Source organism: Neophocaena asiaeorientalis, unplaced genomic scaffold (assembly GCF_003031525.2).
Source record: "Neophocaena asiaeorientalis asiaeorientalis breed wild unplaced genomic scaffold, Neophocaena_asiaeorientalis_V1.1 scaffold134, whole genome shotgun sequence".
Lineage (NCBI taxonomy): Eukaryota > Metazoa > Chordata > Mammalia > Artiodactyla > Phocoenidae > Neophocaena > Neophocaena asiaeorientalis.
The window spans coordinates 1,989,640-2,002,180 of NW_020185339.1; the positions used below are offsets into that span (position 1 = coordinate 1,989,640).

The 12,541-nt window shown below is 39.9% G+C and overlaps 1 protein-coding gene across 3 annotated transcripts in view; it reads right to left on the reverse strand.

Moving 5' to 3' along the window:
• Positions 1 to 12,541, reverse strand: part of TMTC2 (transmembrane O-mannosyltransferase targeting cadherins 2) — a 769,790-nt gene that overhangs the window by 381,383 nt on the left and 375,866 nt on the right. The window lies entirely within an intron of this gene.

The window sequence follows — 12,541 nt, forward strand, 5'->3', positions numbered from 1 at the left end:
AATTATTTTTATGGTTTAGTGTTTTCACAATGCAAGCATTTTTTTCAGCTGAATTCATATGACTCCACTCTTTACTGTAAATACATTTCTGAATCAGAAACAATGCTGGGGGGAGGGTTGAATAGCTCAGAGTAAATCAGCTGGGAAAAGATGATCAGATTTGGATTTGAAGAGTACTGGATTTGAGTTCTTTTTTTTTTTTTTTGCCAGTATGCGGGCCTCTCACTGTTGTGGCCTCTCCCGTTGCGGAGCACAGGCTCCAGACGCTCAGGCTCAGCGGCCATGGCTCACGGGCCCAGCCGCTCTGTGGCATGTGGGATCCTCCCGGACCGGGGCACGAACCTGTGTCCCCTGCATCGGCAGGCGGACTCTAAACCACTGCGCCACCAGGGAAGCCCTGGATTTGAGTTCTTGCTCAATCACCAGCTGTGACCTTGGTGAGGTCCCCTAACATATCTGTGTCCCAATTCTTTCATTTATGAAATACTGAATAAACATCAACTCTTTTGCATGTTGTTAGAAAGATAAAATGAGAAAATAAATGTAGCACAGTATTGATACATGCACATAATAAACACTCTACAAATGCCAAGTTCACTTTTTCTTGTCTCATTTTGCTTGAGGTCTAGCACATGCATGTTTATGATTTTTATGTTGTTATACATACTTTATAATTTTTATTTCAATGGCTGCATAACATGTCTCTTTGGATGTATACCAAAGTTGTCTTAAGTCTTCAACTGCTGGGTATTATTTTCCAACTCTTCTGTATCCTTTTTTCTTTTCCAAGAACAATGTTGCAAATATAAGCTATTCCTGACCTTCGAAAACCTTTTGGTTAGGATGACTCCATACTTATCAAGAAAAATACAGATGGTCAACTTCTAATTTTAAACACCAATCCAAATAAACATAGCTCTAAATTACATGAGCAGTGAATACCTCCACATTGGAAACTTAAAATAACACCACCTACTCTGTCTTCCTAAAAGAACTTTGTTATCATACCACCCATTGTTATACTGAGTTTCTCGATGCTGGGACACATTTCTGAATTACGTCCACTCCCAGAGCTTAGCATGACTGTCAATAAACAGCTACTAAATTGAAGGCGAAGTGTGTTCACAGCCTGACTTACTGGAGATGCTAAGTAGATAAAATGTTCAGACTTCCTGCTATCCTGAGCGGGAAGAGAGGAAATGGGGAGGGAGAACCACGGCTGGAGACCATTCCCTACTAACCAGAAATAGAAAAGGCCCAGTGATGGGGCTGAGAGAAACCAGATGGCTCTGTGGGGTAGTGGTTATTTCTTGAACCACTTTATTATCAGAGTCTGTACCTAACCATAATTGCAACTCAAGGGGATTATTAAAAACACTCAAGAGGTTACAGAATCACAGGTTCCAGTGCCAGTTCTGCTCCAGTGACATGTGCACCTAGGAAGCACTGAGACCACAGTTTCTTCTGGAAACGGGATGAGAACAGTACTTGCTTCACAGGGTTGAGATTACACGAGGATACAAAATTATTGTCTTCTCCCTCTCCTTTTCTGTCTCCTCATCATCTCAAACACACAAAGTAGGATCTTCTTGTCAATATGCCTGAATGACCACTGAGTCCAAATGCTGAGGATGTGTGAACTGGCTCTGCCTATACTAGGTTTGTAGCCTTTCTTAGGTTAAACCTGGAAAAGATAACTGTGAAAACAGGTGGTGAAGTACATACCAAGCCACATAAATAGGCTTTACTATTGCTACTAAATTGCAGCCTGGGGTCCATCTCTCCTTAGACTACTTTGAAGTCACCTTTCTGCTATCAAGTGATAAAAAAAAGTTAATATTATTCGAAGAAAACACAATTAGGAAGCTATATCTGTTATCAAAATGAGTTCGGAATGCTAATTATAATGGTGTTTGGAATGATTCTAATTTTGCATTATCCACATTAGTGTTACTCATTAAACAAAAATAATAAAAAATTGACATTATGAAGTTAATGTGGGATAACCGATCTCTTGAGAGCTCACATATACTCATTAACTGTGTCCCCTAAAGAGTCAAAATCCAAATAAACTAAAAATGTGCATATTTAAGAGCATCATTCAATATTTTTAAGCAGCTATAGATTTCTACATTCAGATGAAACATTTTGGTTTAGATATGTCTATTTTAATAGAGTAAAAAAAAGTTTTTTTTTTAAATTTTAAAAGCCTATGGACATACATTATGTAATGCTTAAAGCATCACTATAGCTTCTTATTTGAATAAATAGAAATGGATGAAATTTACATACTGGTGTGCTCAAATGTGACATAAGAGTATCACTGCCTTAGGTAACGGCTTTGATAGTATCAACCATTATTTTGATAAAAAATTTCATGTGTTTGTTAAACATTTATGAATAAAACTAGATATAAAAGACTTTCTTCTTATAGGGTTATTTTCTCTCTTCAAAGACAAGGGCTTCTTTATCTTTGAAGCCTGTCACGTCTCTCCTCCACAGCAATGACCAGGGTAGCTTAGTGGATGTCCATTGGACCGAATGCCTTCAGGTCTTCTAGCCTTGTTACAAAAATTGCAAGGAGTAGCATTGGCATCACCTTGACAGCTTGACAGAAATGCAGAATTTCAGTTGCCACCTACAGACTCAGAATCTGAATTTCAACAAGGTCTCCCAATGCTTTGTATGCTTATTAAAATTGGAGAAGCATGGTTCTAGAGGTTATTTCCAGATCCTAGATTACGTCCTTTTAGGGTTTTTGAGATGAAGTTTCCTATAAGAAGATAAAGTTCCTATAGAGCAAAAGTGTATCAGATCACATGTCTATCCTTCCATAAAGTAGAATTCTTCTCTTGGCCATGTAATTATTTAAGGTAATAAATGTTCAAATGAAACTTTATTAACAGAAGCCATAAATGACTAAATATTGTTAGACAGAAGGAGAGGGAATGAAAAGCTTTTTCATAACCAAAGAAGAGCATGTAAGGGTTTCTACACAGATTTAAAGACTGCCTCACTATGTAACTGAAATGCAAGAAGTCCAGGTGACTGACCGGCTGTCTGATTACATAGTAGTGTCATTGCTCTCTGCCAGCTATGACTCATGGACTGGGGAACAGAAACTCAACCACATCTGCTGATGTCTTCCCTCACACACATCCTCTTTTATTAAAGACAGCCGATGAAATTTTCAGCATGTTAACAAAGGCAGGCAAGCAGCTTGCAACCCAGTAACATGGGGCTTGTGGCTCCTCACAGACTAGAAAGGAAAACCAGACCTTTCTCATTTCCTTGAAGAGGGCAGATGCTTTACATCAAAGGGGCTGACTAGCAGCCATAATGAGGCAACGAATGATGGCTTTTCCAAGTCTCTAGGGAATTATGCCTTTATTGTTACTTTACCGTGCTCGTTGGCTTACTTCTCTAACATTGGAGGAAATAAGCAAAATTAACATGAATATATATGTAGATGTATATTGGGATGGAGTAGAGCAAAGGTAAGATTATGAAGGTCTTACTCTAATCTAATGCCCTTGAGGCTCCCAAGGAACCCCGCTGATCACACAGCACTGGAACACAAAATCATCTTCCTAGCCTTTGCCTATTACGTAGTCTTGGAAAGATATCTATGGAGGAGGAATAGTGAGACCATAAGGGGATTTAAGATTGGAAACCCATGTTTCTACTGGGAACAGGACTAAAATATAGAACTTTGAACAGAGGACATGGGTGAGGCCTAGGAAAAGGAAAAGAAGGACTTGGTTGAAATGTTCTGGAGTTGTAAACCCACACAGTAACTGGCCTCTCTGTAACCCATTAGTCCCTGAGACCACTTCCCTTTTCTGAAAATAAATCAACAGGCAAGAGAAGCTATGAAAAAGATGAAGACAGAGATAACAGACCAATGGTTCTAGTTTTATAAATATATCGATTTTCACTCAAAGTGTTGCTGAAATTATCCATATAGTTGTACATTTACTGTTGTAAGAACTAAATAACTTTCAAGAAAGAACGTCGAAAGTTAGCCTTGCCCGGCTGTTATTCAGTTAATACACTACACATTTGGGGGATGTTTTCAAGATAACCACCTTTAACTTCCCTTCTGAATTTGCAAACTTAAATGAGTTTGCACAGTCTGAAGTTTTTAATGGATTCTCCCTCTTTTTCAAATAGTTACCCAATAACTTAATGAAGGCTGCCTACTGCCGTTCAACTGGATTCAGTTGAAATTGCTTACCCAATTTAATTTACCGGAGCAGTAACTGTACACGATGCTTAAAAATGAATGGTATAAACTTTAAAGAAACATATTCATGAAAAAGAGTATTTATGCATACATTTAAGGGATCTCTTTATATTTACTGTGCCTTGTATATGGCAAATATTTAATAAATAATTACCGAATTAAAGTTTTTAAGATTATCTATCAGGTTTATGGGGAAAAAGTGTGACATGGATTGAGACAAAATTAGATACCCTATTCCCCTCGGTTCCAATATCACTCCTTCTCCTTGGTCCCACTGGCATGGCAGTGGGCTGATACCAACCTAGAAACCTCAATACATTACCCTTGATTCCTGGGGAATGAATACATTCCCCCACACGCACACATATACATTCATCCAGTTGTTTAGTCTTGGCAACTTCACCCTCAAATCTCCCTTAAATCTGTCCTTCAATTATAATTATACTCCTTTCTCCCAACTTGGTTTAAGCCGTGATCAACTTCTGAGATTGTTTAAATAAAATTATTTTGACAGAAAAGAATAATAAATGAATGGGTAGCTGAAAAGACTGATGGGTGACAGGTTAAATGAATGAACACACAAGTAAAGCCATATGCAGGGTTTTTCCTTTATTGTAAGTATTTTAGTCATACAAGAATTTCAGAGAATACAATAAAAACTGTGTACCTGCCTAACAAATAAAACTTTATAAAGACAATTGAAGCCCCCCAAATATCTTCTGGTGAAATAACCCCCCTTCCTTCCAAGAAAGCCACTAACCTGAAGTTGGTATTTATCATCCCCATGTATGTTTCACACTTTTATTTTCTGTGTACCCATAGCAAATGTATGATCTTATACATTTATAAGTTTTAATTTTATACATATGTCATTATCCATCATGGGATGCCATCCTGACAAGCACTCACTTGGAACTTGAAATTTCTGCTCATCTTTTTGTTTTTCAGATTTATCCTTGTTGATATATGTAAGGTTTTGTTGTTTCACATAAATTCTGCTGAATGACTACCCATTTTCTGAAGGATCGGCTTACAGACTATTTAAAAGAGGCTGCCACTATAATTCAAAAAGCTACACGCCCTCCTATGTTCTTAACAGCACTATTCATGATAGCCAAGACATGGAAACAACCTAAATGTCCATTGACAGATGAATGGATAAAAAAGATGTGGAATGTTACTCAGCCATAAAAAAGAATGAAATAATGCCATTTGCAGCAACATGGATGCAACTAGAGATTATTATACTAGGTGAAGTAAGCCAGAAAGAGAAAGACAAATACCATATGATATCACTTATATGTGGAGTCTAAAATATGACACAGATGAACTTACCTACAAAACAGAAGCAAACTCACAGACATAAAGAACAGACTTGTGGTTGCTAAGGGGAAGGAGGGTGGGGGAGGAATGAATTGGGAGGTTGGGGTTAGCAGATGCAAACTATTAGATATAGAATGGATAAGCAACAAGGTCCTACCGTCCAGCACAGGTAACTATATTCAATATCCTGTGATAAACCATAAAGGAAAAAGAATATAAAAAAGAATGTGTGTGTGTGTGTGTATATATATATATATGTATAACTGAATCACTTTGCTGTATAGCAGAAATTAATACAACATTGTAAATCAACTACACTTCAATTAAAAAAAAACTCTCATCTTAAAAAAAGGAGGCTGCCATCAATATTCTTGTGAATATCTCCACATGTACTTATGGGAGAGTTTCTAAGACTGGAGTTGCTAGACATGGGGGATCTTCAACTTTGCCAGATATCACCAAATTGCTCTTCTGTGTGGTTGTAGCAAAATGCATTAGCATCAACATGTAACAGGGGTTTCTCTGTTTCCTATCCTTAATACCACTTAGTATTGTTTGGCTTTTTAAGTTTTGCAAATTGAGAGTTGGAAAACAGTATCTTATTCTGTGCTTAAGTTTTTTTTCCTGATTACTAGAGAGGTTAATAATATTTTCAGAAGCTTACTAGCTTTTTACATTTCCTCTTCAGTGATCCACCTGTTTTTTGTTTTTTTTAAAATTTATTTATTTTTGGCTGTGTTGGGTCTTCGTTGCTGCACGTGGGCTTTCTCTAGTTGCGACGAGCGGGGGCTACTCTTCATTGCGGCGTGCTGGCTTCTTGCTGCGGTGGCTTCTGTTGTTGTGGAGCACAGGCTCTAGGCGTGCAGGCTTCAGTAGTTGTGGCTTGCGGGCTCAGTAGCTGTGTCTCGCTGGCTCTAGAGCACAGGCTCAGTAGTTGTGGTGTACGTGCTCAGTTGCTCCGCGGCATGTGGGATCCTCCCGGACCAGGGCTCGAACCCGTATCCCCTGCACTGGCAGGCGGATTTTTAATCACTGCGCCACCAGGGAAGCCCGATCCACCTGTTCTTTAACATTTGGACAGAATACGTTCTGTAAGGATTGTCAACTACATGGTGATATTTGAAAGGTAATTACTCAGGGCTCCCATCACCTCAGAACAGCTGGTAAATAAGACTGTCTGGCCTGGTGTTTTCCTGGTCAGAGTCACTTTCTCAAGGCTAACGACTAGATAACCACTGTTTCTAAGGTGAAAAATCTGTTATACATAGGGGCTTCCCTAGTGGCTCAGTGGTTGGGAGTCTGCCTGCCGATGCAGGGGACACAGGTTCGTGCCCCAGTCCGGGAAGATTCCACATGCCGTGGAGTGGCTGGACCCGTGAGCCGTGGCTGCTGGGCCTGTGCCTCCGGAGCCTGTGCTCCGCAAAGAGGCCACAACAGTGAGAGGCCCGCGTACCGCAAAAAAAAAAAAAAAAAAAAAAAAAAAATCTGTTATACATGAAATGGAAAATCCTTGATACAGATGCACTTTCAATGCGGTGAGAGGAGGATAACAGAAATCTGGGCAGTGAGAGGGACAGCAGGAGCCACCAAAATGTGTCACAGTGATTATGGGGCCTAGACCACTGTATGTGGGAGAAGGATGGCGTTTTGCTGGTGCTCTAGCATGCAGAACAGACTTTTCTTTATGGCCTGTTTCTCTGTCTCTATTCAGCTGCCTTGCTTTCTGGCTTCTTAGTTCCTTTTCCCAGGGGCAACAAGCAAATTTAAGGTGAACAATATGTTTCTTATTCTTCCTCTCTTTACTGCCCTCCATTTCTACTGGCACTGCCTGGGTTAGCATCTCATCCCATTCCTAAATGCTATCAGCCTCCTATTCTCCCCACTTTCAATTTCTTCCTTAATCCAATACCTTCAACCTGACCATCTGTCTTTCTTAAGCACAGTGGGGTTTTAGAGGGTCAACCTGTGCCGACAGAAAAGAATCCACTTTCATCCCAGTACTAGGAAACCCTTTACAACTTGGCACCCCAAGTAAGCCCTCCATATACATCCTTCATGAGCCACGTGAAACTTCTCTTTCTGCCGTGTGCTATTTTGAGCGTCCATTTCTTATCAAACTACTCTTCTGACAAAGCTCTTCTCCCACTCTTTTTTACAAACTTCTGTTCATTTCAAAAACGAACTGAACAGGGCTTCCCTGGTGGCGCAGTGGTTGAGAGTTCGCCTGCCGATGCAGGGGACGCGGGTTCGCGCCCCGGTCCGGGAAGATCCCACATGCCGTGGAGCGGCTGGGCCCGTGAGCCATGGCCGCTGAGCCCGCACGTCTGGAGCCTGTGCTCCGCAATGGGAGAGGCCACAACAGTGAGAGGCCCGCGTAACGCAAAACAAACAAACAAACAAACAAAAAAACCCGAACTGAACAATCTCTTATTCATAGCTTACTTTCTATGTTGCCATAGTACTGTCTACATACATTAATTGCAACACTTACCACAATGAATTATATCTACTTGTTGTGTCTGTCTTCTAAGCTGGAAGGTAAGATAGTGAATTTACTTTGTTTCCATAGTGCTAGTGCCAGGCTCTGGCATGTGAAAGAAACTCTCAGTGAATGCTTTCTGAAAGGAGGAAACTTTGTATGGTTTAGCAAAAAAAGGTGAGCTAGGAGAGGTGAATTCTAGTCCAATCTTAGCGTAATTTAACAAACATTTATTAAGCACGTACTATATGTCAAGGTTGCTGCCAGATATGCTATATTAAGTGGTGAAAAAGAACAATATATTTTTTTGCTCTGTATGTGTCTTGAGCTAACTTTAATTGCACACGTGGCATTTATCACTATTAGGAGGTGTACATTCTATTATGTATCATTTATGCTCCTGAAATTTGTGAGGTCGGCAAAACTGATATCCATGCCCTGTTCTAAGAACTATAGGGCATTGTACAGAAGAAGGCTTCACCGCCCTCAAGAAGTTTATAGTCCAGGGCATGAATACAAATTCTTCTACGCCAAAGAAGAATCAGACATGTCTACAAAGGACATACAAAGACTGAGCTAAGGGGTAAAGGGAGATTCCTTCCTTATGGGTGTGAAGCTTTTAGACAAGATAAATGATCAGGCTGCTTCAAATCTTTTATTCTTCTGAAATAAGAATGATACAGAAACTTTTGAAATGAATGGGTCATATCAAAATCAGTTTGTTACTTTTTAAAGCAAACTGCGGAGAGCAGAGCCAGCAGTGGAGAGAAGCCCTCACAGAGCAGGGTCTGCATTTCAATCAGTCTGGAGATTCAGATGTTAGTAGTGACAGCCATGATGTTAACCCTTCTGAGACCAAACCAAAATGGAAAAAAAATTATTAAAAAATGAAGTATTAATACAACAAATGAAAGGTCTTTCACAAACTTTTATGACAAAAAACCCCCACAATGTTCGCAATTCAGAAATGATAGTTCTTTGTAGTCATATGCTGACTACAGTCAGATTTTGAATAAAGCATCTCTGCAAAAAGGTTTATCAAACTGTACGTCCAGCAAGGGAAAACAACATAGGAAGTCTAGCAAAGGCAAGGCAAATTCTGACAGATAACAGAAATGATTCATTCTGATCCTATTTCAACACAGTATTTCTGTTTTTGAAATAGTTTCGAATAAAACAAAACATATAGGTGACAAGCAAGACACGACACTGTATTACGGCAGTAATTTCAATTTGTCAGTGACATATTTTATCCTGTGTGCTCAATCCTTATCTCCTACCTCTGTTCCATCCCAGCGGGTATTACAAGAATGTTCATTTAACTTTTATGATGGGTGTGATTGCCACAGTGGGGAGTGCTATTCACTTCGGTAGCAATCAAAATGCCAACAGCTGTGGTTTGGGGGATAGCAAACAGTGACTGTAAAAAGTCATTTCAAAGGCGGTGGCAATTTCTAACAGATTTTAAAGTACATCTACTAAATTAAGGCTATGACCTCAGAAATTATTCTTCACTGAGGATGATCCTATTTCAAAGATAGGTTTTCCTTATGTCCTTAATTTCACAGGAAGTCTCTCACATGATCCAAATGGAAAACCTTGATCCCAGGCCACCTAAGTTTCACTCACAGCTTTTTTTTTTTTTTAACTTTTTTTAATTGAATGAAAAATTCTTTAAATTGTATAGTGCTTTACAGTTTTCAAAAGTCTCACACACACATGATTTCATACAGTCCCATAATAACCCTCTTCTCTCCCTATCCCTCACTCACAGCTTTTATAAAATGCAATTGGGGGCCTAAGCACCCACCATCAGATGAATGGATAAAGAAGATGTGGCACATATATACAATGGAATATTACTCAGCCTTAAAAAGAAATAAATTGAGCTATTTGTAATGAGATGGATAGACCTAGAGTCTGTCATACAGAGTGAAGTCAGAAAGAAAAAGACAAATACCGTATGCTAACACATATATATGGAATTTAAGGGAAAAAAAAATGTCATGAAGAACCTAGGGGTAAGACAGGAATAAAGACGCAGACCTACTGGAGAACGGACTTGAGGATATGGGGAGGGGGAAAGGTGAGCTTTGACAGGGCGAGAGAGAGTCATGGACATATACACACTAACAAACGTAGTAAGGTAGATAGCTAGGGGGAAGCAGCCGCAAGGCACAGGGATATTAGCTCGGTGCTTTGTGACAGTCTGGAGGGGGGGGATAGGGAGAGTGGGAGGGAGGGAGACGCAAGAGGGAAGACATATGGGAACATATGTATATGTATAACTGATTCACTTTGTTATAAAGCAGAAACTAACACACCATTGTAAAGCAGTTATATCCCAATAAAGATGTTTTAAAAAAAAATGCAACTGGGGGACTTCCCTGGTGGCGCAGTAGTTAAGAATCCGCCTGCCAATGCAGGGGACACGGGTTCGAGCCCTGGTCCGGAAAGATCCCACATGCCGCGGAGCAACTAAGCCCATGTGCCACAACTACTGAGCCTGCGCTCTAGAGCCCGCGAGCCACAACTACTGAAGCCTGTGCGCCTACAGCCTGTGCTCTGCAACAAGAGAAGCCACCACAATGAGAAGCCTGCCCCCCGCAACAAAGAGTAGCCCCCGCTCACCGCAACTAGAGAAAGCCCGCATGCAGCAGCGAAGACCCAATGCAGCCAAAAATTAAATAAATGAATAAATAAATAAATTAAAAAAATGCAATTGGCACACTTTATCTTGATTCGCAACAAGCACGTAGCTCATCATTTGAAGGAAAATGACTAAATAAATTTCTACCTATGTGAGAAAATATACAATGACTTAAAGTCCATGAAGATTAGAAAAATGAAAGAAGAATTTATTGAAGGTTAAAAACAATGAAGGAAAGAAGTTTAGAAAAAGATCTGCACGGTAGGCAAACATTACGTCTCTCAAACACCAAGAGCTGTCTTCTCTTACTAATCTAGAGAGCTGCTACAAAAGCCCATAGCATCTTCTCCTTTTCTTTGAACCAAAGTCCTTGCCTGTTTCTAGTCCAAATATGATTTAAGCAACATAATTCACTCTACACTTTATGCGTTTCTTTTTAGCATGAAGGGGAGGGAGGAACACGTGCATGCTTTCTCAATCATAGTCATATTACACAGAAGGATTTCCAGCTGTAAGGCCATCCAAGTGTGTATGTGTGAAGCATGAGCTTGAATATATCTAACACAATGACTGCTCATTCCAAGGAGTTGAAACATGTCAATGGAATAATCATGTTGTTATTAAAATGTATTTTCAGAGACATGTTGGAAGTTGAGATTTAGACTTATAACATTTAAGCACTCAACTGCCACGGAAGATGGAAGCAGAGAGCTAATTCTTTTTTGTTGCCGGGCGGGGGGGCCGGCGGCTGGCGTCTTTTTTTTTTTTTTTTTCTCTGTAAATTGATCTGATCAAAAAAATACAAGACAACAAGAGGTATGGACATACCACATTGACAGAATCAAAGTTATACTGGAATAAAGACTTGACAGATGCCACAACAATCAGATCCAGGAGATTATTTTTAACCTAGGTACATCACTTCTCATAATTAACTTCTATGTTTGCAATACACAGCTTTGATCTGATGGAGGTCAACTGGGAGACAGTAGTTTGCATGTTGTGGAAATGACAGATTTGTTCCTGAATGGGGCTAACCGAAAATATTCATTTTTTTGTTATGGAAATAAGCATGTCAGAGACCTCAGAACAGTGGATTAAGATGAAATTTAGGTTAGGTATACACTCTCTAAAGATGGATGACACATTTTTTTTTTTCCCTTTCACAAAGCAGATGGGGACCCTGGTGTGAACAAGCAGGATTAATGCAAGGCTGACAGTGTCATTCAGAGCAATCACATTTCAACATGACATCAGAAGGCAGCAACTGTACATCCACAGAATGGATAGGAAGAAACACATTTCCCTGGGAGAATTCAGGCACACGGCAAGTGGAAAGTTTTGTGTATGCTCTAAGTTAGGATGACCAGATCAAACGTAACGAGCAGGAGTAAAGCAATCCCTCCAGAAACTATAAATCTTTCCAGGGACTAAAAATAAAATGTAAACACACTGTCTGCTGCACGGCATTCTATTTGCACTTTCCTAGGGCCTAGACTTTGTTGATACATGCTTGTAAAAATAATGATGCAAGGTCTTCACACATCATTTCAGAAAATATTCCATCAGGACACACCAATCAAGGTGAAGCCATGCTGTACTCCAAGCCATTATACTGGCCAAAGTGTCACACCTGCTGAAAATGTAAAAATAAACATGGCTTGTGCGTATCTACACTCATGGCGAATCAAGGGAGGCTGAATGGCAGAACTTCTGCCACTCACGTAGTCTAAGCTCACATCTCTCCCTCAAGATCTCTGTATTCACTTGCACACTTGGCCTTTATTTCTGAAACGTTCGTGACCTGAAACTGTCACGTTCAGACTGAACCTCCTAACTTAAA